Source organism: Anas acuta, chromosome 18 (genome assembly GCF_963932015.1).
Source record: "Anas acuta chromosome 18, bAnaAcu1.1, whole genome shotgun sequence".
In the NCBI taxonomy this organism is placed as follows: domain Eukaryota; kingdom Metazoa; phylum Chordata; class Aves; order Anseriformes; family Anatidae; genus Anas; species Anas acuta.
Window position 1 is genome coordinate 12,778,102 of NC_088996.1, and position 27,695 is coordinate 12,805,796.

At 58.1% G+C, this 27,695-nt stretch overlaps 1 protein-coding gene and 1 long non-coding RNA gene across 13 annotated transcripts in view; one reads left to right on the forward strand and one right to left on the reverse strand.

Moving 5' to 3' along the window:
• Nucleotides 1–27,695, forward strand: part of RBFOX3 (RNA binding fox-1 homolog 3) — a 165,026-nt gene that overhangs the window by 18,753 nt on the left and 118,578 nt on the right. For 6 of the 12 annotated variants that reach the window (XM_068654698.1, XM_068654682.1, XM_068654681.1 and 3 more), the window contains exon 1: nt 16,783–17,085. The exons of 2 other annotated variants lie outside the window; for them this stretch is intronic. The gene's annotated coding sequence lies outside the window, so the exon portion shown is untranslated. Of the gene's footprint in view, nt 1–7,090; nt 7,260–16,618; nt 16,643–16,775; nt 17,086–27,695 lie in introns of those variants that run through there. 4 more of the 12 variants (XM_068654684.1, XM_068654689.1, XM_068654690.1 and 1 more) reach the window with 4 other exon arrangements.
• Nucleotides 13,204–16,613, reverse strand: LOC137841628 (uncharacterized). Its single transcript, XR_011088681.1, has 2 exons — nt 15,586–16,613; nt 13,204–14,387 (listed from the first exon to the last, which is right to left on the reverse strand). It is a non-coding gene; the product is annotated as an uncharacterized lncRNA (long non-coding RNA).

Consider the following 27,695-nt stretch of genomic DNA (forward strand, 5'->3'; position numbering starts at 1 on the left):
ATGTCACCTCGGTGCCCGGGGTCAGTCCAATGGGGCGAGTTGGTCGTTAGTGGTCCTTAGGAAAGGGACTGAAAACAAAGCAGGCGGCAGCGTTGTGCTCGGGTACAGGGCACTGTCACACTGCAGGTGTTGTGTGCAGTTCTTGTTGCCCGAGCACAGAAAGGAGATAGCTGAACTAGGAAAGGATGACAAGGCTGATCAAAGGCACAGAACAGCTTCTGTATGAGAAGAGACTAATAAATTGGGACTCTCTTGGTTAGAGAGACAATTGAGGTGATGTATGATACAGTTCTGTAAACTCAGGAGTGGTATAAAGGTGAGTACAGGAAATGAATATTCACTATTTCTCATAAATATGTGTGGGATCAAATGAAACAGGCAACAGACTTAAAACAGAAGAGAAAGCTGTTTTCTTTCTTCATGCAGGACTTAATTACGTTGTGGAGCTCGGCGCTACAGGGTGGTTCAGGGACCGCCAGCCCCTGGTTCAGAAAGCAATTAGAGAAGTTCATGGGAGATGGATGCATTAGCAGCTCCTCCACACGGCGATGCAGACGCAGTGCCCGGCTCGAGGAGCACTCTGCAGTAGCTGGGTGCCGGGGCTGTTTTCATCTGGGTGCTGGTGGCTTGGCAGAGCCCTGCTCCCCACCTGCGGCTGGGGTTCCCTTGGCTCCCCCTTCCTCTCCCGGGGTGGAAGGCAGGCCAAGGACTGGGAAACATGGGCTGGGTACAGCCACACAGGGCTGCAGGGGAATAGAGAGCCCGTGGGGCGTGCAGAGCCTGAAGCAGAGCGGTGCCTGGCAGGGACCTGGCTGTGGGTAGCTCAGGGCATGCTGCTGCTGCTTTAGCTGTTGCTCCCCCGTCTGCAGTAACCCGCTGTAACCATCTCCATCCCTAACTGGAGCTTAGCTGGCCACGGCAGCCGCTCGTCTCGGCTTGGGACATGCCTTTGTGTCATCGAGGAGCATTTAAGTGTTTTCCTGTTACAGCGAGGCGAACAGACCTTTCCCTGTAATGCTGGCAAATCCCTGCTCCTGAGGAGCAGTTAATTGATTTCCCTTTTCATTGCGCCTCTTCTCCCTGTGGCTGTGCTGACACCCGGGCTGCCCGGAGATCTCTGCCTGAGCTCCGAGTCAGTGGCTGCGACAGGCAGATCCTGAAATTATTGATAAACACTCATTGGGGCTGGAGCCTGGTAAATTGCCAGCAACCCCAGCGGATTTCTCTCTTGCCAGCATCATTTTTCTTGATGACAGCATGTTCAGAAGTTTGTCAGGGAGGGGGCAGGGCCTCCCGGTAACTTTTTTTTTTTTAAGCATCAGTTGTTTTTAAAGATCCCTGCCTAAGAGAAGAGGGGATGGTGATCAGTGCCTGTGGCTCTGTCCTCCTGCCTGTTCCCAAAGAGCACCGGGCTGGGTTTGCAATCACAGGCTGGCCCTGGCCGTGCCTCTCAGGGCTGTTTGTTGGATCCTGGCTGCTGCTTCGCTGCCCTGACCTCTTCTTGTGGTCACTCCCTGCACACCAGCGGGGCTGCACCACTCCAGCCGTGCTCCAGGCAGAGAAGAGCCAGCGGGGGCTCATGGCTGGGGCAGGGCGACCCTGCTTTGGGGATGGGAAGGAGGGGGGGTGATGTGAAGAGCTGGCTGGGCTGGGGAGCCTGCCCTCCCCACCACTGCAAAAATCAACTCCAGCATCTCTCGTGGCAAGTTCCTAGCAGGCCAGTGTGCAATTTTGCAAGCCTGTCGCTGTGTTGCCCGGCTTACGCAGCGCATACAAATGCGGCTGCATGTGGCAGGAGCTGTGTTGTCTCTAGCTGTTGCTCTCTCTAGAGCTTGGAGCATTTTTCTCTCTGCTAGGTCTGCTAATTAGTGGGAGGTTGTGGATCAGGAACAGAGGGAAATGTCCTTCTGTGGTTCTGGCACTAGAAATAATTGAGCCATTTTTCACCTATGGCCAATCTAATTCTGTCCACATCTTGATTTTTCTCTTAATAGCTTGGGGATACTGTTGGCAGCAACAGGATTCACAGCCATGTCCAAGCTTTTCAGTAATCGCTTGGATTTCGCTCTCTTGCTAACTGGTTGCTGGTTTCTTCTTACTTCTTGCCTGGGCTCCTCTGGGGAAGGAAAAGGAGCTCATTTCCACCGAGCTGTGCTGGCCCTGGCACCGAGAGCCCTCGGTCCCTTCCCAGGGCAGCAGCACAGGACTGTGCGCCCAGCAGCGAGCAGCCACGTGTCCTGGCAGAGTTTGCTCACCTCTGGTTCGTGTCCCTCTGCTCCCTGGTCCTGCTGCCCCTCTTGGTGCTGCGGGTGCTCACAGCACCTCTCGCAGTGGGAAGAGGCAGGGATGCAGCTCCTTGGGCTGCCAAGGGGAGAGACAGCCACAGCCTGGGTGCATCACCATCCCTCTGCCTTCCCAGGCTGTGCACCCCAGCTTTGCCATCCCTCTGCCTTCCCGGCCGGGCTCCCCAGCAGGGTTTTTGGGCCGGGCAGGGCTGGCAGCATCCATCCTGCCCCACCGACCCGCGCCGGGGCTCTGCAGCAGCAGCTCGCCTCGCTCTGCGCCTAATGAGCGCATTCCTGCACACCCAGGCTCTCCCAAACCGAGCAAATACCCTATTACAGTTGTCATGGAAATTAGAAAGTGTGTCTGTTTGAGTTTCCTCCGCGCAGGGCTCCGTGTTCCCAGCGGTTTGTACATCAGAAAGCCTCTCGCAGCGCTAATGCGGGAGCAGCTCTCATTAGGTGGCTGGGACTCTCGGTGGGCAGCCGCCACTTTCCCCAGACAAGCCGGTGCTGAGGGCTGAGTGCCACGATTTAACGTGTCAGGCTTCTTTAAGCCTGAGAAAGTGAAGATGTTCACGGCAAACTGAAAGGTGCGATTTATCAATGCTGCTCCCCAGAGGCTCGGGGCCTGTCAGGCACCAAAAAATCACATACATCACTGGGCGGGGGGAGAGTTGCTGCCTCCTCTTTTTCTTTTTTTTTTTTTTTTTTTTTTTTTGGCCATTTCATTTCATGGAAGTGCCGGAGCTCTGAGGCCAGGGGCAGCAGCCCTCTGCATGTGGATCTCGGGGCCGGTGAGCCGCCGAGATGGATGGATGCAGCTCGTGGCTCCCTGCGCTGCCTGGAAATCTCTCCTCTTGGCACGTGTTTTTGGAGGCTGGGAGGCTGAGGGGGGGGTGCGTGAGGATGTCTCCAGCCTTTGACACGAGTGACATTGTCCCCGGCTTCACCCCCTGTCCTCCACAGATTTCCCTCTGTGCGTGTGTGTGCATGCAGAATTCATTGCTTTTTTTCTTTATAACATTTTATTTTTCCATTGTTTATGGGCCATGGGATTGGAAGCGAAGCATTTGCTTAATTGCTGTCAGGCAAGGAAATGGGTTATAAAGTTGCCAAGGGAAGAAATAAATGACTCTAGGGTGAACGGAAGGGAGTGGGGCTGATAGCAAGGGGAAGGGGAGAAAGGCTTGGGGATAAGAAGGGCTGAAAGGGAAAGGAGGAGAAAGAACAGGAAGGGATCAGGAGGTGGCAAAGGGAGATGCCTCGAGGGGATATGGGGAGGCCTCTCCCTGCCCCTGAGCTGGAACCGCACCTCCTGCGCTGGGCACCTTCCTGGCAAGGGGTGGTGAAACGTGTCCAGAGGGGAAAGTGTGCTGGGAACAGCCTGGGCTGAGGCGCTTCCTCCCCACATTGCTCCTCTGCCTTCAACCATCCCATTTTACCTAGCTTGGCTTCTCCAGGCATGCCCTGGGTGCCCGGGGCAGCCCCACTGCTGAGGTCCCCCAGGGCAGGGGGTCCCCGAGTGCTCCCCACCCCACTTCTGGGGCCATTTGTGTCCCTGGGGCTCTGGGAGAGAGGCAGCGAGGGGGGACACCCATGGGTGGTGTCTGTGCTGGGGCAGGGGGAGCGGGGTCGGGCTCTGCCCGGTGCATTTTATGGAGGGAAATTTGGGGTGAGCTGAACCCCCTTGTCCTGGCTGCTGCTGCTCAGGTCTGTTAGCCTGGCAGTGGGCTTTTTATCTGCACGGCTTTCTTGTTTCCTTCATCATTTCCCCGGGTCTCACCCTCCACCATGACATCCCCATTGCACGGCTCCTCCCTCTCCCCGTTCGCCACATTACTGCAGCAAGGACTCACTTTCCCATCTTTTAGTCTCAGTGCCATACATAAAAGCGCTCTGATGGCCATGGCGTGATAGCAAAGACAGAACTTAATTTCACAGCATTTTCATGTAATACTCCATAAAACCGAACAAATTTGCTGGAGTCCAAATCCATCTCATTATGCAGAGTCATTGAAAGAGGCTTTTAGATTCTGGGACTCGGCGCTCAACTAGGGGATGTTACAGAAGAAGAGAAAAATAATTAATTAGGTGCTGCTCTGTATCTTTGATCCTGCATGGCAAGGCACATTAAATAAAATGCCTGGCTCATGAATAAATGCTGCACAGAGTCCTGTTTTTTTTTTTTTCGACCTCACTCAGAAAATTTTTAACTCTGAGATGGAGGAGGGGAAATTCCTGTCCCGAGCCCTCTGTGCCTTCCTCGGGAGCAGAGATGAGAGGAGAAGCTGGAGCCGTGCAGGGCATCTCCCGGGGTGAGAGCAGCCCTGGTGCAGTGCAGCGGCAGGGTGCTGGGGACAGGGACAGGGTGCCAGGGCACCCAGTTCCTCCGGAGCTCTGCTGAGGTCCCTGCACAGCCAGGGCCAGATCCAGCCCTGCTGGGAGAGGCTCGGAGGCTCGGAGCTAAGGCTGTGGTGGTCTGGGTGCGGTGCTGCGTGCCCGGACCCTGCAGCATCCCCTGGTCCTCCCCCCAGCCCAGGCATTTAGCTCTGTTCTCTGTACGCAGCTGCTGTTGGTCTCAACCTGTGTAAGAGAGCTTGAAATTAATGCGTGGCTTGTATTTTTTGAGTGATGTGGTTGGTGAGATGCAAGGACTGAGGGTCCATCCTGGGTGCGTGGGTTTGGGTGGGCGCTGCGCGAGGTGAGGGCAGCCTGGTGGGATGGGGGTTGCCCCAGTGCCCCCAAACGGTTTGGAAATGAGCCTGTGTGAGCTTGGCGTGCTTCCTCGCGCAGTAAGGACGTGCTCTCCATCACACCCACCATTTGGCCAGGGGAGCTGATTTGAGCAGCCAGCACTAACCCTGGCTGGGGAGTGGGAGGTGCCCAGAAACCTCGAAACCTGGCGTTGTTCTTGGACATCTCCCGGTGTCCTGGTACGGGAACGAATCCTGGTCAGGGCTCCCGCACCCGATTGATTGGGGCTGCTGCTGCCCGGCTGTGGCGCGGGTGCTCCGTCCCCCGGGGTGAGCCGCAGTGCGAGGCAGGTGGATTAAAAATGTACCAGCAAAGCAAGCCTGCAGGGGAGAGAGCTCGCTTCACCTCGTGGTGTTAATTAATCTCCAAGCCAATGAGGACGCTCTCATCTGGTCTTTACTTAATCCATAACCCAGAAATCCTCAAATTATGTCATTTGTTCAATACAGATGAAATTAATTACTCTGGGAAATAGGCAACAAGTTGCATTTCTGATGCCCCTTATCGCATAATCAAATCTACAAAGTGCTTTCTGTGCAGCCGCAGTGGCAGCAGTGGGATTGCCTGCAGCAGTCATGAAATACTGAGCAGCATCCTCTATAAATCTGGCACGGTGCTGACTCTTACAGGAAACCTATGGCTGAGCGAGGGCTGCGAAGGCTCTGCAGAAGTGCTTGCGGTGGAGCAGCACACGGCGCTGGGGGAGCAGGGCAGGGATGTTCCTGCTCCTGCCTCTGCTCTGCGTGTGGAGCAGCTCTGCGAAGTGCATGATACCCCAGCACCCACTGCTAGCCCCCCTTGTATTTATTGCCTCCTCCTGGGCTCCTAAATGTGCCCTGTTTAAGGAGGGCTGGGGTGTGGGAGGCTGCTGGGCGCCTGCTGGCCCCACGGGTTCTCACCTCTGTCGTGGGCTCTGTGGTGCCCCCGATCCCTGCTTGTCCTGGGTGCTTCTCACCCCCGCTGGGAAAATCCTTGGAGGTGCTCGCTGGAGCCTGCAGCAGGGCAGCCTGCGCGCTATGGCACAGCAGGGATCTCGCAGAGAGCACTAAAGATGATTCCCAAAGGCTGAGGAGCAGAATTTGCAGCCCAGGTATGCTCCCTCCTTCAGATGCTCAGCTGCAGAGCCTGATCGTGCATCTGAACTGCAGATTCGTGCAGATTGGCTTCAGTGCAAGCAGCAAATCCCCACAAACAGGAATTAGCAGGAAGGAATCTGCAGCGGGACGAGGCCTCAGGGCTGCCTGTCCCTGCTCTCCCTGCCCGCAGCCCAAAGGCATCGCTGCTGCCTGGCGGGGTGCTGGCAAGGCCTCCAGCAAGGGGCTGGGGCAGGTACCAGCGTGCTCGTGACTAACACGTTAAGAGCTGCTGTAACAAAAAAAAATCTATAGCAGTTGTTTGCTAAAATGGCAGTAATGAATTGAAAAATATTACGGGCTGATACAGGCAGCTTTTGCAGAGGCATGTTAGGGCCTTTAACCCAGCTCTCGAGCCTGCCTGGGTCACCAGACACTGTAAAATCTATTCAGAGAAAATAGAAATGTAATTTCTCTCTGCCCTATCAATTTAAATAAATTAACTATTAGATTAGCTGCACTTAAAACAAAACAAGAAATCAATCCCACCAGCCTTGGCTGCTATTAAACTCTGCTTTGCACCGCTAAACCTGTAATTGCCGCCGGGCCCCAGGAAAGGGGGGCAGGCTGGCTGCAAGGCGCCCCGGGCTGCCCGAGGTGTCTGGGGGTGGGCAGCTGGGGGCTCAGCGAGCTCGTGGGGGGCTGCTGGGTGCTGCTGCACCCGCTGCTGCTCTGGGCTTCTCCCAGCGGGTGCCGGGATGGGGCAGGTGGCGGTGCTGGGAGGGCTGCTGCATCCACTGGGTTTCTGAAGCAGCCCTTCAGACATGGCTGGTCCTTTTTTATTTATTTATTTATTTTTTTTACCTTCTTTCTGCTGAAACTGCCTTCTTGTGCAGACCTGCTTGAGCTCCTCAGATAAATTAGTATCAAGAGGATTTTTTTTTTATTTTTTTTTTCCCCTCTCCGTTTTGTGCAGTTGCGTAAGAGGGAAGCGGAGAGGAGCCCAAGCAGCAGATTGCTTTGTGGAGGAGCACGGAGCAGCCGTAGCCAGGGCTGCCGCCTCTCCCCGCTGCTGGCACAGCTCAGGCATTTTGGCTGGATGAAGCGCACGCGTTGTGGGCTCCGCGGCGTTCCTGGGAGCGTCTCGGTGAGCGTGCGGAGGGCGGGGGAGCCCGGGGGGGGCGTGCAGGCACCGCATGCTCTTCTTCCTCATGGGCCTGCTCCTCTGCGGGCTCCAGCGGGGAGCTCCCAGCCGTCCCCGTTTGTGGGATGGCCGGGGTGGTTGGGGGGAGCTGCCCGGTCCGATCCCTCCTGGATCTTGGGGAGCTGCGTGTTGGGAATGTGGGTGCCAGCCCCCGGCTGCTCCCTGCCCTGCTCCTCTCCAGGGGCTGAAGCCACCTTGCAAAGACACCGGGGGGCAGGTGGGGGGCTGCCAGGACCCCTCTCTGCAGCAGCTGGGGGAGCTCCGGGGGCTTCCCTGCTGATGCTGTTCTGGGGAGAGGAGGAGGAGGAGGAGGAGGAGGAGGGTGGCACCCACTGGGCTGCCTCTCCCGCTGCCCTAACCCCATCGATCTGTGCCGATCCCGAGCTGATGAGATGTGTGAGGCGATCGATATACCTGCAGCACTGTGAGCGCACGTGGGCGGGCAGGGTTTAACCCCTTGTGCCCTCCCCACCGTGGGTCCCCCCCCGTGCCTCTGGGGGTGCTGGCAGGGCACTCGGGTCTGGCTGCTCAGGCTGAGGTCTGTGCACCACCGCCGCCTGCTAGGGGGCACGGGGGGCTCAGATCACACCCCTGCCACTGACCGTGTGTCCCGTGATGTCCCCTGCTGTGCCTGTCCCTGCTGGGTGCACCACCAGCCTGCCCGGCCCCAGCCTTCGAGCTGCCTGCTTCCTTGGGGATGTTTCAGCCTTGTTTTGCCTCCTTGGAAAACTCCAGAGAGGGGCATGGGAAGAGTGGGGAGAGGAAGGGGAGGGAGGGGGGAAAGGGATGATAGCTCCAAAGGCACAAATGTGCAGAATGGTCAAGAAAACTGTGGTTGGAGGAGGGAGGGCACAGGGGCTGCTGGTGCAGTCGCCCCGTGGCTGTGCACACCTTGGGAGCTGCTGGTGAGCAGGGGCCGTGGGGATCCTCGAGCAGCCACGCGCTGCTGCCAGCACGTTCACAGCCTTCACCAGAAGCGGTTCTTCCGACAGATAAGTAACATAGGTAAATGGGAGCACCTCACAAAAGGGAATGGCAAAATAAATAAGAAACATTCCTGTAACAGCAACGCCCTGGTGCGTGCCAGAGCCGGGGAGCTGCAGGGGTGAGCACGGAGCCGTGGCTGCGCCCGTCTTAGGGCACCCTGCGGGGTGCAGCGGAGTGGGGTCGGAGCCGTGCTGCCGAGGGGCCCCTTGGCACGTGGGGAAGCTGCTTTTTGGGACCTGACTCTGTCTCCTTGTAAGTACAAAGCTGTTCAGGGTTGAGCACCCTGAGTCTGTTCTTCAGGGTGAAACAAACTCGGTGTCCCCACTGGTGGCACCGCTGTGCCCCTGCTCTGCCGCTGGGCGCTGTCCCGTGGTGCTGTGGCCTGAGGGGGTGTTTGCAGGCAGCGTGTGGACCCGGCTGCCTGCGTCCTCCGGACACTGCAGGAGGAAATGCACAGAAATTCCCCAGCTGACTTGGGTATGGCGACAGAGACTAATTCCGCTGATGGTGGGGAAAGGCTCTTTAGCTGCATTAACGAGCAGAAATCTGATGGATAAAGGGGAAGAAAATCAGTCTTCTCTGCATCACTCACTGGAGACTTTATCAGACTTGCCACAATTAGGAAAATTCACATTGAAGGCATCATTTATAAAGGACTAGAATAAGAGAAAACATTTGGCCCAGAGGGAAGCAGAGAAGGAATCTAAGTCGCCTCTCATCTTTCATCATTTGCCTTCTCCCTCTCCTATCTTGGCAGATCCAGTATTTTGCTTTGTCTCCTTCAGGTGACTAATCATTAGACTAATTAGTAGTTAATCAATGTTTAATTAAAACATAGCTGTTAATTACTGGAGGTGCTACTGTAGGTTGGATGTGAAATGTTATGAAAATGTTTTTAAGGGCAGTTTGGATGATTGTGGCCTCTCTCCCTCATCTCTGCTTGGCCGGGGTGCTCTCCCCTGGGACCCTTCTGGCCCAGCTGAACCATGGGGACGTTTGGTGCGCCCTGGACGGATGCTGCCCCGCTGTGTGCTTCCCAGTGAGCATCCAGCCAACAGCAAAGTGCAGTGGTGCTGCTGCTGTTCCTTCATCTCCCTGCTCAGCCTTGGTCTGCTCACCTAAATTGTGCTTCAGGCCGGGGTCTGGCTCCAGAGACGGAGGCTTCGTCTGCACCTTCCTCTGCGTGCAGGAGCCTGGAAGGTTTCTGTGCACAACCCACTGAAAAAAAAACCACTGAGCCTGTTCCGTATTCCCCCCCGATGGGTATCTGGTCACCCAGGCGTGTTGCTGCCTGCAGGTCCCAGCTCATGCCACCCCCATGGGGAGCCCCCGCCTGCTCCGTAATTCTGCTGCTCCCTCCCCGCTCAGCCCCGTGCCCTTTGGGGCTGCAGGGACTGGGGTCACCGTGCCTTGTCCGAGGGCCCCAAAGCCCTTATGGATACACACAGCGGGTGCCTAGGAGAGGCAGGGGCTGGGGAGCACCCCCAGGCAGAAATCCCCTCTGCCTCCCCCCTGCAGCCTGGGCGCTGACCCGGTGGTGAACAGGCGCTCTGCAAGTGCTGTACATATGCTAATCGCACCATTTACATTCTCTCTGCTCTTTGCATCCCTTATTCCACTTTACTTGTCATTTTATGGCTCATTTTAATTTCTTGAGAGCAGGCCCATAGGATAATAAGGCCTGGTGCTGCAGAGGGTCCCGAGGCAGACAGCGTGGCTCCAGCCAGACGCAGAGGCGGGCAGCGCAGCCAACCTGCCTGCCTCTGCCTCGGGTGGGTGCCGTGCTCCTCACCTGGGGAAGGTGCAGGGGCTTCTCTGCTGCAGCGGTGATTTTGGGGTCCCTGGGGAACCAGCTGCCTGCCTCGGTGCTTCCCCTGCTCCTCCTCTGGCTGTGGTTTCTGTGGGAAGGGGCACCCTTCGCAGGGGTCACTAATCCCTGTGGGTTTCCATCGCACCCAGGGTGTTTGCTGCGAGGCCACGGGGAGGATCCGGAGCTCTCCAGATGGAGACACTGGGGAATCTCAGCCCTCATCCCGAGCATCCCACCCGGGGCTGACACCGAGCAGAAGGGGACTTGCTCTGCCTGCCGAGGGCAGGGTGTGGGCGCTGCAGGAAGGTGATGGTGCTGTGTTGGTTTGCTTGCTTTGTACCAATGGATACGTTATTTTTTGGGAAAAAAAATAAAATCATTTTTTTCCCCTGCTAGTTAGAGAAAGATGCTGACAACAGACCAGGATTTTAGTGATTTAGGTGGTGACAATGCAAGGAAAGGGAGCTATGTTTAGAAATAATTGCTTTGTCTTTTGCAGAGGTATTAGTGCTTCCATGCTGGCAGTTACAGGAATTAGCTGAAGGTATTGGTGACATAAATACAGAAGCAAAATTATTGCTACTTATAATCACTTTCATGTGTGTGAGAGGGTGGTGGAAAGGATGGAGGGAGGAGAAGGAAGCCCCCAGAAGGGCCGGCACCGCTCAGCGCTCCCAGTGAAGTCGGCACTTCCCTGCGGCTGGCTCTGGCGCTGCGGGGAGGTGCGTGGGCAGCGGCTCAGCGGGCTGGGAGCTGGGGCAGACGGAGCTCCCCCACCCAAACAGGGCCCTGGGGGGCTGCAGGAACCCCGGCTGCTGGCTCGGAGTGAGACCCCCCCCCACCGCCCACCTCTGTGGGGCTGCCTGTCCCGGGGACCAGCGCCAGCCCTTGGGGAGCGATCTGGGAAGCGATCACTGCACTTTTTAATTTTTTTTTTTCTTAACAGTAGCGAGCGGAGCCTGACATTTTGCTTCTAAAAAATCATTAAACAGCCAAGGAAGGAGCCAGGGTGTAGTGAAGAGAACAAAACGGTTCCAGATGAGCAGCTGCGAGCGGCGCGGTGCAGCTGCAGCGGGGAAACTCGCGGCGTGGGGGCTGTGTGGCCGTGGTGTCCCCGGTCACCACCCGTGTGGCAGGGAAGGCGGCTTGCTTGGGTCCTGGCGGGCATGGACACGGCACCGAGGTGGTGGGGATGGGGTGGGGATGGTCCCTGCAGCCAGGGCAAGCTGGAGAGCTGCAGGCACGAAGTGCATGGAATGGGAACGGTCGGATCCTGCTGCAGTGCAGAGGTGCACGGCCAGGGAGAGCGTTCGCTCCCTGTCCTCCTGATCCCAGAACCTGGAGCACCCTGCCCAGGCTGCAACTTGGGCTGAGCAGCAAAATGGGGGGGGTTAAGCTGCCGCAACGTTTTGGCTGTCAGAACGGGGCTGGATGACGGTGTTTAAGGTCAGTGCTGGTGGCCCCGTGTGGTTGTGGGTGCTCACCTGAGACAAGGCAGCCCCGTACCCCATGGGTGCCCAGCGTGGCAGCAGTCAGGAGCACAGAGGATGCCCCGGCAGCACAGAGGGTGCTCTTGCAGCAGCAGCCCATGGGTGCTGCTCCCCAGCCCAGGTTCTCATGGCCAGCCGGCACTGCTGTGCTGCGGCAGGGCCGGGTGTGCAGCGTGAACTCGGGTGTGGGAAGGAACCGATCTCTGATGGAACAAGGCCCTTCATGCTTTCCGATATTAAATTCCATGCAGAATATTAAATAATTTCCTCTTCAATGATCCCAGTAAATTTAATTAGCTCTTGTTCCCCCGATAGAGTTGTCTCTCCGTTCCTGAAGTGCTGCATTTGGAATGCAGGGGGACTCGACTCATGGTTTAAACGCTGTCTTCCTGCAGCACACGCAGCAATCACCACAAGGTGAGGGCAGCCCCTCGATCACCGCTGTGTTTCTCTTCCCACCTCCATCTCCCAGCCTCAGCCATTCACCACTGGAGACGAGCTGCATCCAAACCGCGGGAGTTTTGTCCCAAACCTCACTTGGGAAAGCAGGCAGAGAAACCAAGTGCAGGAGTGCTTGCTTTGAGGCAGCAAAAGGCTGGTGAGTCCATGGGGCTGCCCTGCCTGGTGCTGAGGAGCAGACCCAGCTCGGGAGATGCAGGCTGTGCATGGAGCTGCTGCAGCAGGCGTGGGGGCTCTGCATGGCACGGCCACCTCGGTGCATGCACTGGGGGCACCTCCAGAGCAGGGTCCCCAGCACCGGCCTCAGGACGGGCTCGGCAGCTGCCTTCCTTCTCTGCCTTGTGTGCACTGAGGCTGCTGCTTGAGGAAGTTTGTAAACGGTGCTCAGAAAGCAGCCCGAGCTCTGCTCGGCTGGGCGTAGGGAATCGGTGGGGTTTGGGTGACTTATCCCGGGCTGCTTTTTGCAGCTCGCGTCAAAGCCACATCCCGAGGTGGGAGCGGTGGCAGCCACAGGAGCGTCTGAGTTCCAGTAACGTCTGCTGCTGCTTCTGGTTCCGGTGGTTTGTTTGGTCGGTTTTTGATTTATTTTGTTTTGTAACTTTCAGAACCTCAGAGCAAGGAGGGGAAAAAAAAAAAATCCCTTCCTGATGGAAGAGGCTAATAGAGGGTTATAAATGTGTCCCTGGCATGGTTCATTAGCTGCGATGACATATTGAGAGCTATGAACGGTATGATACCAGCAAATCAATTTAGAATTTAATCTGAAAAAGAACGTGGGGAGGTTGGATCATGCAACATGTTACCAAACATTCCTTATCAGAATAAATAGAGCAGCTTTTCTTTCACAACACTCCTCCTGCCTGGTTGCTGTGCAAAACGCAAAATAAATAAGTAAACACGTACCTGATTTACCAATGATTAATTTGCATAATTAGTGCTGTGTCAAATCACTACACCAAGGTGCAAAGCACACTTCGCTTTAGATGTTTGCGTGGATGCCTTTCCAAGATCGGCTTACCCCGTGCTTCCCAACCTGGCGAGGAGGGAGCGCTGCTGGGGACGGGGTTTCAGCACCGGGGGGCACGCGGCCGAGTCCGTGCCAGCCTTCACGTGCTGTGTCCTGCTGTTGCAGCAAATGCCCTTTGCTGAAAACGTGTGGCCCTGGCGGGTGTCCGCCAGCCCGCCCTGGAGCCAGGGATGATCTCAGATCTGTGCCTGCCCCAGGGGGCCCAGGCCTGCAGGCTCCCTGGCAAAGTTCAGGCTCCTCGGAGAAGGCAGCGTTGTGAGGCTGGATCCCGGCCCTTTTCCCATCGAGTGCATGCGCAGCACAGCGGCACTCTAGGGATGCGTTGGGAACAGGGGAAGTGGCAGCAAAACATCCCGCAGGTGCAGCACTGCATCAAAAGCGTAAATACACTGAATGTTTTAAAACATGTCACCCCGTGGGCAGCTCCGGTGATGTGCTCCCCTCCTTCTGCCTGTCTAATGGATATCAGATTGTTCCAGTGATCTGAGCATCGGTTTAGTAATTGACTGATGCAATGCAATGTTCACTGATTTAATAAGTTTGTTAGTATAATAGAGGTTCAGGATTTTGCTGTTAATGCGCAGTGACAATTACATTTTAGATTTGCTCATTATGTTGCATAACTTAGCTATGAAATCTATCATAAATTGTATTTAAAAAAGCATTATTTCAGAGCACATTATCATGGCTCTTGACTCTCCGGTGCTGGAGAATGCTTTGTAGGCTGAGCTCGTCCATGACCAGGAGCGCGTTCACTTTCTGGTCGGGTGTTACACGTTCTGCTTCGGGTTTTTTGGGTCAGGGCTTCTGACACATGCCAAAAAAAAAATCTGAGCCCTGCCTTGTCATTGCCCCGTCCATGCCGTGGCTGTGCGGGCACCCAGTGTTCTTCCCCAGACCTCTGGGGAGGCTCCTGAAGCGAGGTGCCTCCAGGCCTTTGATCCAAGGCAGGGCTCGGTGCGCTCACCCCTGCGCAGGGCTGGGCTCAGCTGTGCCACCTCGGAGCCAAACGAGTGCTGAGCATCACCTGCGCAGGCAGCGCCTCCTTGGGTATTTGGCACCAGGTGAGCAAAGGGCTGGGAGAGCGAGCAAAGCTTTAGAGGGGGGGGTGGTGAGCCTGGTCTGGGCACCTGCAGGTCGAGGGTCCCCAGGAGCCTCTGAGGGTGACCCGGGGGGGCTGCTGCAGCCTTCTGCTCTGCTCTGCTCTGCTCTCCTCGGGCCGAGCACCATCTGTTGCATCGCAGAGATGATTTCTGCAGATCTGGAACTGGCTGTTTGGCACTCTCCTTGTTTGGGTTCTGCAGAGGGAAAAACAGGGATGAGACGTTCAGTGCTGGGGATGAGGAGGGTCCCCGCGTGCCGTGGTTCTGCTGTGGCCCCTGCTCATGGCATCTGCGTGCAAGAAAACCCCCAGGCAGAGCCGCAACAGGTCTCTTCCCCAGCCACAGCTATGAAAAGGAAAACCTCATCGTTACGGCTAAAAAAGCAGCAGCGATTTAACAACTCTGCCTTCCTCCAAACTGAGGCTCTAAATGGCAAATAGGCTGTGAAAAAAAGCTAAGAAAAACAAATATTTTTTTCCAGATTAATACTCGTTCCTTCTGGTTCACATAACAACCTTGCCAAAAGGCAGGGTTTTGTTGACTCGTGTTTTCCTAACTGCTTCTCTTCCCTCAACTGCCTCTCTCGCGCATTCTCCGTTCCCGTCCCCTCGCCGCTCCTCCTCCTCCTCCTCCTCTCCCCGGCCAGGCCCCGGTGCTGCTCCTGGCCCCGCAGCGAGGCTCCTCGGTGGGCTCCGCTCCCCCTGCCCGCTTTTCCCTGCTGGGGAGCGGGTGCGAGCCCCGGCTGCGTGCTGCTCCCCGGCCCCTTGCTGCTGGCAGCGTGGGGTTGCCTAGCAATCCCGCAGCATCGCCCCGCTGCACGCGCGCCTCCCGAGCGGCACCAGCTTCCAGGAACAGATGTCGGCAGGGACCCAGCTCGGGGGCTCGAATGCGGAGAAATTTTGCAGAGCTTCTCTCTCCCGCCTTCCCGCTTCCCCGTTCTCCAAATCTGCTGCCTAAAGCATCTTCGGCCTCAATGAACCGTGAGAAAATAGCACAGCGGGGCATAGCAAGGAGCCATCCTGGCTGAGCGCTCCCATTGTTTGGCAGGGCGTGAGAACAAGGCTGCTGCCTCCCTGACAGGGCAGCCAGGCTGGGCTCTGGGCTGCTGCTGCATCCCCGAGGGCTAAAAATATACACGTTCATCATACAGAATGGATGTTTGGATGGATGAGGTGCGCTTGGTGCATTTCATCGTCCGCACTCGCATTGCTGCGCTGCGTAACCCCGAGGGTTCTCTCCAGAGGGTTCCTCAAAGCCCTTGGAGGCAGGAACAAACGGGTCAGGAGGGGAAGGGGGAGTGGGGCCTGATCCCGGAGTGCCACACGTGGACTCTGCAGGACAGGAATAACACCTCGGGACAGCCCCTGTGCTGAGTTCAGGGGAAGGCACTGACTCCATCAGGCTGCGGGTGTTCCAGATGTTTCCCAGGCAATGTAACTGGGGAAGCTTTGCCACAACCTTCGCTGCTGGAAACCACAAACGGATCACTCGAGCCAGAAAAAGCTCGGAGGTGCTCACGGTGACTCTGGCAGGGCCGTGAGGACCTGATTGCTGCATCTGTGTTGTGTAACCTCTCCCAGGTTCAGGAGAGGGGACACGACCGTCCGGCCACACCTGATTAAATGGAGCTGTGCTGCTCAAACAGATGGCGCTCATTACTATTTTAGCGAGCTTGCACAGCCGCTGGTGAGCCAGAGGAGAAAGGGCAGAACAACAGGGCCTCGAGCAGCCAGTGGCTTGCAGAATATTGCACTGCGGGTCTGCACCAGTGCTCAGCCGGCTTCCTGGGAGAGGAGGCAAACAGCAGGAGGATGGGAGGGCTGGGGGAGCCAGAGGTCTGCTCCTGCGGAAAGCTCGGGGGAGGACGATCACATCCAGCTGCTGAGGGAGCGCCAAGATCAGCGCCCAGAGGTCCTTGCCTTCGAGTTGAAGAGAAGGAAGGGTAAGGGGCTGAGACACGCAGCGAGGTTTCATTAACCCTGGCTGTGTTGTGAGCCTGCACCCTGTGGGCTCCGTGCACCAACTTGGTTTTTGCAACATTTGCAACGAGGAACCGAAACCTCGCTCCTTGCTGCTGCCCTGCAGCGGGCTTGGGTGCCCATCCCCGGGGTGTTGGGTGCAGGGGTAGAAATGGGTCCTGCACTGAGCCGGGGGGGGCTCGCTCCTCGCTGTGCTGCCGGGGGGGGTCACCCCTCGCTGTGCTGCCCGCAGCCGGTGCCACCGAACGCGCAGGGAGAAGCCCCCGGGCGCAGCCCCTCGCCCACCCGCAGGCAGCAGCGACCTCCCCTCGGGGGGGGGGCAGGACCGGCCCGCGCCAACCCCCCCCCAATCCCGAGCCGGGAGCGCGCCTCGTGCCCCGCCGGGCCGGGAGCTGCCTCGCGCCGCGGGAACGCGCCGGGCTGCGGCGGGAGCGCGCCCGGGGCGCACCGGCCGGGCGGGAGGAGCAGGAGGTGGGCGCGCGGCTCCGCGGGGGGGGGGGGCGGGCTGGGGGCAGCTCGGGGCCGGGGAGGAGGAAGAGGAGGAGGAGGAGGCGGGGGCCGGGGGGGAGCCGGGGGGCGGCGCGGCCGCACGTGCCCCCGCCCGCGGCTCTCGGTGGTGGCGGCGGCCGGGGGCGGGCGCGTTCGTTGCCGTTGGTTCCCAGCCGTTCCCGTTGGTTCCAGCGCTGCTTCTCTCGCTCGGCGGCTCCGGGGGCGGCGGCGCGGGCGCAGCCGCGTGCGAGGCGAGCCCGGCGAGGCGAGCCCAGGCGGGGCCAGCCCAGGCGGTGCCGCGCCGCCTCCCCCCCCCCCAGCCGCCGCCGGGCTGCCCCGGTCGCCGCTGCTCGGGAGATGCCGCTCGGCGGGCGGGGACCCGCGGCTGCCCTGCGCCTCCGCCGCCGCGGCGGGGACCTCTGAGAGTGAGTCACCGAGGGGGGGGGAAGCGGAGAAGGGGGGCGGCTCGCCCCGGTGCTGCGCTGGGGGCGGCGGGGAAGCTCCGTCGGGGCGTCCCCGGGGCCGTCGGGGTTGGGATTTGGGGGAGCCCCGCGGGGCTGGGGGTACCGGGGGGGTGCAGCGCGGCATCGCCGTGCCCGGGGCCGCCGGGGGGGGGTTTCCCCTCGGGGGTGCGGCGCCTTCCCGGTGCTCGGGGCCGGGCGCTGCTCGGCGCGGCGTTCCCGGCGGCGGCTGCCGGAGTTGGCGGCTGCAGCCCTGCCCGGTGCCCGCGGAGGAAGCCTCGGCACAACTTCTCGTTAAGTTTTGCGTTACGGGTGCGTAGCGGATGGCTTCATTAGCTGCCGTTGTTAGCGGGGATGTTGCGCTAATTAAAATCACACCCTCCAGGTGAAGGGAAAACGTAAGGAAAAGTTGGGCGAGGTGGAGCCTGGATCGGTGGGGTGAGGAGGAGGAGGAGGAGGAGGAGGAGGAGAGGCTCCCGCTGGGGCCAGCAGCCTCCAGGAGCTGGCGAAGCTGCAGGGCAGAGCTCGGCCCCGCCGGGAAGGGGCAGAGCGAGGCGAGGGGCGCAGCTTGGGCAGCTCTCCCCGGGGTTTTTCCCCTCCCGGTGCCGTCTCCAGGAATTTCGCTGCCAGGCTGTGCTGGCGTGCCCAGGGCTCCCTGCACGGGGAGGGATGGAGGGGAGCCCAGGCCTTCCAGAGTCACCTGCTTTATTTGTGGTGCGTGTGTAAATGCACAGCGCCGTTGTTCAGCCGCCCATATGCTGCCGAGCCTCTATCGGTGTGCATGCCAGGATGCTGCACGGCGTGCAGCGCTGCGTCCAAGTGTTCCAGCGCAGATGTTTGAAGTAAACAAGCATGGGCATAGGGTCCTGGAGCTGCCGAGGTGCTGGGTGGGCTTGTGGGGGGCACAAACAGACCCTGCCCCTCTCCCCACAGCACCCAGAGCCGGCGCAGCTCCCACCCGGGGGTTGGAGAGGCTTCGCTAGCATCGGTGTGCGCAGGCGGGGTTGGCGAGGGGGGAGAGCAGGGATGCGGGGATTTCTCAGCTTCTCACTCCAGTAAGCATGACATTAACAGCACCGACTGTTTTTGGTTGCTTTTTGTGAGGGTTTGGAACTTGCTCGCTGCCTCCACGGAAACCTGGCTCTGAGCAGGGGTGTTCCCTGCTGCGTGCTTTTCTGTCCCGGTGCCAGCCTGCCCCTGGGTCCCTCGTGGGGCTCGGGGCATGGCCGGGGGTGGCTGCACCATGCTGCGTGCTTCGGGGGGCTGCAGCCGGGGAATGCCTTGCTCCTGCTCCCTGCTCCTTCTGCCTGGCATTCTCCAGCATGTCCGGAGGCTTGCGGTTCATCTTGCAGCCTTTGAAAGGTGTATTCTGCTGCCGCTGTTTTATTTGTATTACAACAGTACCCGAAGGCTGCAGTCAGGCTGGAGGCCTTGTTCTGTTGGGTGCTGTGCAAATGCAGATTAAGACAGTCCGTTCCCCAAAGAGCTTCCTGGCTTCAGGCTAAAATGGTTGAGGCGTGATAAAGCCGCACAAAGCGAGGAACGGAGGCTATTTTTTCTGTATAATAGATGGAGAAAGTGCTTGGAGTTTATAATTTTTGTCGAGGGATGATTGCAGCGGGTTGGGGCTGGCAGGGCTGCCCAAATCTGGCCAGTCGTTGGGAACTTGTTCTTGGCTCTGGGGAGCCGTGAAGAGGCTCTGTTTGTTATTCCAGAGAAAATACACGAGAGGTTTTTTTTTTTCCTCCTTTGAAGTGATCTGTAGGATTGTTCAGCACCACAGAAAGCCTTGGCACAAGGGCACATCAATGCTTTGCTGCAGTGTTCGGTACACTCCTGCCAGGGTTACAGCTATCGCTTCTGGGGCATGGCTTTAGGATTCTCTCACATGGATCAGAGGGTCACAAATTCTGTGTAGGGAGCTGAGCTGGTACTTTTGGGGCACCAGATAAGGGGGCCCAGGCATGCAAGCCTGCTGGCTGGTGCTGCGGCTGGGATCTGAGCTGCACCAGATCCTCAAGGGGCACAGAGGGTACCCGGGCAGGGCAGCACCACGCAGCCGTGGCTCTTGCTTGTTTGTGGCAGTTTGGGAAGCAGCCAGGGACTGACTTCCAGAGCTGGAGGTGCTGAAGGAGGCACCACAGGCAGCCGTCTCCTCCTGGAGCCCAGTCGGTGCGAGGCAGCGCTGTTGGAAACGCGAGGCTGGCATCCCCCCGTGGGGTACCCTGTGCCTTGCCGCAGGGCTGCTGCGGTGCCTGTCTGTTCCTTTCCTGCTTCTCGTGATGGCAGGAGGGGCCCTGGCAGCCTGGGAGGTTTTAGGTGATGTCTCCGGGTTTGCTGACACTTGCTCCATGTTTTTCCCCTGGCAAACCAGCTCCCCCAGCTCTCCTTTCCCAAACCTTTCCAGTCGTGTGAACTCGGCGCGTTTCCCACTCCCGCAGTACCTTTTTGTCAAGGTATGGATTTTTTCCCTTTCTGTTTCAGAATAAAGGGCTTCTCTCCCAGTTGCACTTATTTCTCCATCTCCCATCACTAGAACATGTCGTCCTTAATTACTGCGCTCACATCCCGGCGGTGGGATGGTCGGGCAGCCTGCGCGCTGCGTTTGCTGGTGTTGGAGCCTGTCTTTCCGTGCTACTGCTGCTGATTGCTAATGCTTCGCCTCCTCCTCCTGCAAGGCAAGCTGCTCCTCTCCCATCCGGGGTGTAGTTCCTGTGTGCAGCAGTTGAGCTCGTTTGCCACGATGCCTTAGGGGATGCCCCGGATCTCCCCAGCCACAGGGGAGCGCTGGGTTTGGGCACCTGGGGGGAGCGGGTGTCCCCGTTCCAGGCTCGCATCTCAAGCAGCTCTTCTAGCATGGGCTGCATTTGCTTATTCAGTAGATAAATAAAGGTTTTTAAGTGTGTGCATTTACTAAATTAGTTTGTCGTCACAATTTTTCAAATGGATCAGCTGACGGTAGAAAAATGCCTCTGAAGGTTATTGAGATAATAAAAGGCATGAGGGAAGTTCCTTAATTTATTTGAGTTCTCTTTTAATTTATGGTGTTATGGGGTGAGAGCACGCTGAATAATTAGTTCTTATGAATGATCTGCTCCGTGGAACCAGCCTCTCCATGGACCCTCCGTGGCAGAGGAGGGGGAGCTGGTGGTGAGGCTCGGCAGGGAGCACTTTAACAGGAGGTGGTGCCGGCACGGCCAAGCCGTGTGCTGCTGGCAGTCCAGCTCCTCGTGCCTCGCCGAGGTGTGCTGAGCCCAACCCAGCTCTCTTCTCTTGTGCTGGCTGCTTGAGCATCCCCAGGTTCTTCCCAAAATCCAACAGCAGCTTGGGGCTGGGCAGGGGCAGGCTGGTAATGGTGCGGGAGCCAGTTCGGTTGTGCCGCAGCGCATGGTCCCTGCTGCGGGACCGGGGGGCTCTGCTGGTGACATCGCCCCCTTTTCCATCCAGAATAAGCAAACGTGAGAGGTTCAGGTGCCTTTTCCTGAGGTTACGGAGTGAGTCAGTGCCTCAGCTGGGTTTTAAAGGTGACCCGCAGAGCGTTTGCTTCTAAATGGGTTTGAACGCCTCTTGCTCATTGCCGCTGAATGCAGCGCGGTGTAAAGGAGACGTCTCCAAGTGTGCGAGCTGACAGCCCTCCCACGTCTTGGCTGCGAGGTCGTGGTGACCCACCCTCCCCTCCCAGCCCCTTCTGCCCCTCTGCTGGTGCTCAGCTCGGGCCTGCAGCCTCTGCTCCATCGCTTCTGCCCCCGGGTGCTCCTCCGGCAGCAGCTGCTTTGCCTCCCGAGCCCTTGGTAGCAGCAGGGGCTGTTTGTTGTCAGCGCTGTTCCAGTGCTTTCTGCTGGAACCGTTTGAGGTATTTCGGGATGTGCATTCTTGCAAATTAATTGACAGGCTGAGATACCAGACGAGGAAGCACATTTTTCTTCTCTGTTATTTCATTAGTTATTGAGATTAAATTTTTTTTTTTTTGAAACTTTATTTTTAATAAAGCAATCTAAAACTAGCTCTCTCCTTTGCTCAGCTCGCACTCTGTGATGCTCCAGGCATCATTGTGTCTTCCAGACTCGACAAGATTGAATTTCTAATGGGTAGAAATGAGCACACAAGTGCGGGATCCCTTTTCATGTTTCGTTCTCCAGTGCGGGCGCGCAGCAGCCCCTGTCCCTGTGCTCGAGCCCCAGCCCCTCTCTTGTGTCTCCTCCCCGTGTTCCTTGGCCCCCAGTGGTGCCATGGGGACACAGCTGTACCTGCATGATTTTGAGCTCCTCTGCCTGTTGTCCCCCACCGAGCCCCTCGTGCCACCGGCTTTGTTGCCCCAGCTCCCTTCCAAGCTGCGCTCTCCCTCTCTCTCTCTATGTTCCTCTGAGCGCTGCAGGCAGGAGACCTGGTATTTTATTTATAGCCATGGTACAAAGCTGTGCTGCTGGCTGGGAAGCGCGTTCCTGGGCTGTGTCCTGCAGCGAGGACAGGCTCCCTGCTGCTGGAGAGCCCGAGCAGCCCGGCGGCTCCTGGCTGGCAGCGAGGGGCACTTTGTGCTGCTTGCTCCCTGTTAGGTGGTTTGGGCTTGGAAGCTGCACCTGATCCTGCAAGCTTTCTGGCACAGGGAGCTGATAGGAGGGGGTACGGGGCTCACCAAGCACCCCCACGTCAGGTGGCAGCCGGGGGGACACTGCTGAGCCCCCCAGGGTTGGAGGTGGAGGCAGAGGAGGGCAGCAGCGGCTCCTGGGGCTGATGCTGAGCCCTGTCCTGCATCCCTTGTCCTCGTCACCGGTGTGCCCGGTGCCGTGGGACCCCTCACCACGGCTCGGGGGGCACGGAGCCTGGCTGCAGGAGGAGGGGGCGCAGCTGGAGGAGGGGGCTGGCTGGGGTTGGGGAGGTCCAAGGCTGGCTTTGGGAGTTCAAGGCTTCTCGAAATTGGGAAGCGGCGTAATGACCTGGCTTCCTGTAATCTGTTAAAATAATTTCAAGGAATGCTTGAGGAGGTCGTGTGTACCGCTGGTGTTTAGAGCAACTCAAATTATTGAACCGGAGGAAGTCATTACAGCCAGAATTTATGGAAGTGATAAAACAACTTTTGACAACAGGTTCACCTCCTCTGCAGCCAGAGAGAGAATATTTTCCTCTTGTCAGATCAATAAACAATTAATTCTCGTGCAGGGAGCCAGAGAAAAAGAGTTTTCCAGATTTCTAAACTCTTAATCAGGCTCTGGGTAAAACGTAGATGCGAGAATTTGAGATCTGCTTCTAAAATTGTGACCTTGATAACTAGTTCTTAAATTCCTGAACCGCAGATGATACTTCCTCTGCTGAATAAATCTACTTTTAAATATAGAACTTGTTCCTAGATATTTATGCTCCCAACATGTTTAATGTAGCTTTACTTAATAATCTGCTTCAAAATGCTGACTTTTCCCCCACAATTTAATTGAATTCTAATTTCTATTCAGAACTGGCTTAAATTAAATGAGTTTAAAAAACATAGTAAATAATAAATATAATTCCCTTAGCCTTAACATAAGCTGTGAAAGTGAAGAATTGAAATCACTATTCAAGTCTGCGTGCACAACGTCCGTAACAGAAGAGCTGCCATCCTGTTGTTGAACGTGATGTCTGTGAATTAACCACCGAGAAAGAGAAAAGAAAGAGAAATTAATTTTGGGGGTACCCGGCGTGCAGGCGGCAGCACGATGAGATGCAGCAAGGATTTTTTTTTATTTATTTTTTTTGGAGGGCCGGTGCTGTCTGCCCCCAGCATTGCGGGCAGGGGATGAGGCCACCAGGGATAGGGGGGCTGCAGTGCTGGGCTCTGGGGGCCGCGGGGGGAGATTTACAGCTCTTCCCTGCTCCTCTTGATGGACAATTAAAGTGCTGCACGGCTGGCAGGGAGCGATGCCTCCGAGAGGCAGCAATGGTCGGAATAAATCACTCACCGTCCGCGGCTCTGGAGGCACCGTGCGCAGCCGGGGGGGGCTGCGATTTCCATCGGCTGAGCCCTCCCCGAGGGGGCCTGGAGGCTTTTGGTGCCCCTGCCTGGGGCTGAGCACAGCAGGGGAGAGGCGTGGGGCAGCGGCAGGGCCCTGCTGAGCCCTGGGGTGGGCACCCACGGGGTTTGGGGGGTGGCACTGAGGGTCCCCAGCTGCTGGTGGATCCTGCACCAGCTGCCTCGTGCGGGTTTTATGGCCGATGGATGTGGTTTTAATGAATCTTCCCCAAACGCCACTCGGGTCTCACGATGCCTTAGGGGCATGGCACAGTCAGGGTACCAGCGAGCATCCCTCTGCAGGCTGGGGGTGGCCGTTCGCTCTCCCAGCACTGGCTGGGGTTGTCTGAGAGCGTTTTATAGGGGGAAATAAAAGGGCAGGAGATCCCTCACAGCTCGCAGGTTGACTCCTGGACAGCGCAGGAGTTCCTGCCTGCTGGTAGCACACAGGGAACTGATGCATTCTGCATGCTGCTCCCTGATTTAGGGACAAATGCTGCTTCTGCTTCTCATCCTGGCTATGGCAAGGTGACCCCCGGGGCTGGGGTGTCACCGCTTCCCTGGGTCTGCCCGGCGGGGGGCTCGGCACACGGAGGTGGCCGGCCCGCAGCGCTCTGCACCCGGGGGCTCTGCAGGCAGCCTGGGGAATCTGCATTTGGGTGCAGCGCCTGCTGCAGTCGCTCTGAGCCGTGCTGCAGCCCCCGGGCACGGGGCGCTCCCGTTGCGCACCGGCAGGGATGCGCCGGGGGTGGCCGGGGGCGGCGGCGCCGCGGGGGCTTTCCCCGTGCCCCCCGCGGGAGGAGGGGGTCGGGGCTCCGCTGCAGAAGCCCCGAGCGCCGCGCGTAGGCAGGCGCTGCATGGGAAGGCGCTCGCAGGCAGATCCGGGTGAGAATGTGCTTCATGGAATATGCAAATCCGGGCATGGAGAGGGGCCTAAATAATGATACGCAGAGCCAGGTTTTTTTAAATAAAGCTATCTACAGTATATTGCAGAAGTAATTAGGAATCCTGAGCTAGCTGTATCTCGATCTTTATAGCAACATAGCTGATAAAGCATGATTCAGGGACCTCGTTATCTTTTTTTAAAGAAGTTTTTATTTAACTTCCGTGAAGTTGCCATGGTTACTCCTGTGCATGGCTTCCATGCCTCTCGCGCCTTAAGTGCAGCTGCTAGCATTAAGAATTAAAACATCTACATTTGGAGCAGCCCTGGCCTCCCCCAGCTGTGAATCCCGGTTGTGCTCTCGTGTGGGAGAGGCTGTGATTCAGGGAGCCCTGATTTTACCGAGCCTGGAAGGGGCTTTTCATCTCCCGTGCTTGGACTGCTCGGCTTCATAAAGCATCGCCCTTCCCCTGCTCATCAAACAGCCCAGCAGGAAAAATTTGGGGGGTGGATTTGGGTCCCCTTCAGCATGGGAAAGAGACGCTCGTGTCTTGTTTCTGACCTGAGCTGCCTTGCTGCTGCCTTTGGAAGCATGGAGGAGCAATGCAGCGTGCACGGCCGTGGCTCTGCACACCCTGCAGCTCTGTCTCCATGCCCAGTGGTGCCATGGCTTCATCCAGACCTCAGCTCCAACCTCCAAAACCGGGGCTGGGGCTCTGGCTCCTTGCCCAGGGTAGTGCAGACCTTGATGTGTGCGCAGCCTGGGATGGCTCCTGGGGCTGCGAGGTGCTGGCTGTTGGCACGGGCTGGGTGCTCCTTGCTTGGCTGGCCGGGGACGGTGCTTTGTGCACCGAGCTGTGCCAAGCTGCCTCATGCCACGAAGTGAGATGGGAATGGGGCAGGGGGCTGGTGTCGGTGACAGTGGGACCGGCACCCAGGAGTCGTGGTGTGCTCGGTGCTTTGGCTGCTGGGGTGTCACCGCCTGGGAGCAGGGTGCTCAGCGCACCCCAAACAAGCATCCTGCCCTTCCCGAGCCAGGGGCCGCTGAGGATGCAGGCGTGGGAGCCGAGGTGGGGTATGAGATCAGTCCGTTTCCATGGCGATGGCCATGACATAAGATAGCAGCAGGAGATGCGGTGTGGTGGCGTGTCCTGAGCTAGGCAAAGCCAAGAAGTTGGGGAGCTGAAGAGGTGGCAAATCCCCCCGCCTGGCCGGGGCTCCGGGTGCCGGCTGGGATGCTGGAGAGTGGTGAGCCTCCAGAAGGGCAAATCGACCCGTGGCAGCTCCAAGCAGTTGTTCCTGATGGGAGAGAAGCTGAGCCACTGCCTCCCCCCTCCGGGGAAGGGCTTTGATTTTCGCTGGCAGGGGCGCTTGGGGCCCGCAGGTGCTGGGAGCCACCGCGCGGATCCGCTGTGCCGCTTCCCATCCCCGCGGCGCGGGCCAGGTAATTAGGAGCCGTGCACCAGGCTGGTAATAAGAGCCATCTGTCCAGGGCAGGACTGAACTTTGTCCTCATTATGTCTGTCAAAGTTTTGTCAAGCTTCCCCTCCTGCTCCTCTCGGCATTTTTAAGCAGCGGAGGGTGGGAGGGTGCGTGGGAGGTGAAGCCGCACCAGAAATAATTCCGGGAGCTGGGGCGTGCGGCGGCGCTGCGGGAAGGCACCTCGCTCCTCGCAGCCCTGCGGCTGGGCCGCCGCCGGCTTCTGCTGCTTCAGAAAGTCCCCCAGCTGAAGTGAACAGCTCCTGTTTGTTTGCGTCGCCTTTCGTCCTCCTCCCTCCCTTCCTTTCTTTCTTTTTTTCCCTTCTCTGTTTTCCCTCCCGATGAAAGATTTTCTTGCAGTGTCAAGGCAATGTGACCTGGTTCCGTAATAAAGAGGAGGCTTATTAGAATTAAAGCCCAACAGTGTTAAAAAAGCAATCTTTGCAAGATTGAGGCCATGGGGGAATTGTAAATTCTCAGCAAAGACCTCATTTAAAGACTGGGTTGAAAACACATGCACACACACACGCTGCAGCCTTGCCATGCAAGGGGAAGTTTGGTTTGAAGGAAAATTTGGGGGATGGTGGAGGGAGCAGGGCAGCGCTCGGGGCCTTTTGGGGTTGCACGGGATCCTCCTGCTTGATGGATGTTCTCGCTCCTCATCTGCGGTGGCTCTGTGAATGTCCTTTGGGGTTGGGCTTGTTTTCCTTGCTCCCCCAGCGATGTTCTCCCCATGGCTCTGTCCCCCCAAATACTGGTCATTCCCCCTGGTTTGGCTGCCCACCAGTGGCTGCGGTGGGAGCGATGCCAGCCTGTGCTGGGCTCCTTGGAGCACTCGTCCCTCCCCAGTGCCCCAGCTCTGCAGACCCTGCCCGGGGGCCGGCAGGCGCAGCCTCCCCAGGGATGCTCCCCACGCGCTCTCAAGCTGTGGCACGCCTGGGTGCCCGTGGGATGCCCTCCTCCTCGTCCTGCTGCAGGTGCCTTTCTCTGCCATGTGCCCCCCTGTGAGCGTGGATGTGGCTTTGCCTTGCCTGGGGGGCAGCTGAGCACGTCGGAGTGTCTGGGGAGGAAGGGCTGCGGTGGGCAGTCGGTGCAGGACCCCTCTTCCCTCCGCAGCCTCTCCCCAAACTCCCTCGCTCCTCCTCCTGCTAATGTTTTCTCATCAGGCCCTGGCTGTGGTGTGGGCTGCCGCTGCGTTCCCATTATCAGGTGTGGGAAATGAATGCGAAACAAGTGGAGGATCTGTCAGAAAGGCCCCCAAACCTCCCGCTGGCCGCAGAGCAGCAGTCCCTGCCATTCCCCACGGTGGTCTGTTGTCATGATTTGCTGTTATCTGTCTAATTAGAAAGTAAGCTCTCCTGGCGGGGAGCTCGGCTGCTTCTCTGGCTCTAAGTGCCACGCACACCTGTGGTGCGGGATAAATGAGGATATCTTAAGCAAGCAAAAGGCAGGGTTGATTTATGAACGTTCATCAGCTCGCCTGCCCGGCGCCGGGGCCGCGGGAGCCTGGGCTCCCCCGCGTGCGTGGCAAGGAGCCGGCGGGCGCAGCCGGGGTGCTCGTGGTGATGCCCGAGGTCGGCGGCGATGCTCTTGGTAAGGAGGGAGCGTGAAATTCCAAAAGTGGGAATTGAGCAGGCGTTGAGCCTGGTGGCCTGTGCCTGGTGCTGCTGGGAGAAAGCAGCGGGCGCCTCTTGGGGTTTTTGTCCTGTGTGGGGTCAGGGGTGGTCCCGTGCTGCGGGGACAGCCGAGGAGGTGACGGGTGGAGGGGCAGAGGTGCCCCAGTGGATCTTCTCAGGAGGTAGGACATGGGAGAGCTTTTTCTCGCAGTTTTCATTAAAGTGTGGGGGGAAATACGTGCAATTAAGTTCGGTGTCTGTGCTGTGTGCCATAATATATGGTGCACAGTTCAGCCGTAGCCTTCGTTGTCACTTCTGCTCCCAGATATTTATGGCTAACCAGACCTGTGCGCAGCCCAGCACGTGCCTTTTCAGCTCTGCACCGTGTGTGGCTGTGCCCAGAGAGCCGGGCAAGGGCTGCAGCCCTGGCGTGGGGGCACGGGCAGCGCTTGGGGTTTCTGCTGCAGGGCTGGGTGCCGAGGAGCCGTGCCTGGGGTGGGAGCGTGGGGCAGTGGTGCTGGCTCGCTGCTCTGCTGCCACCAGAGCCTGCAAGCAGGGTTTGGAGCCTGAGGTGCTGCGTGGGCACCGTGCTGCTGCGCCTGCACCCGCACCAGCA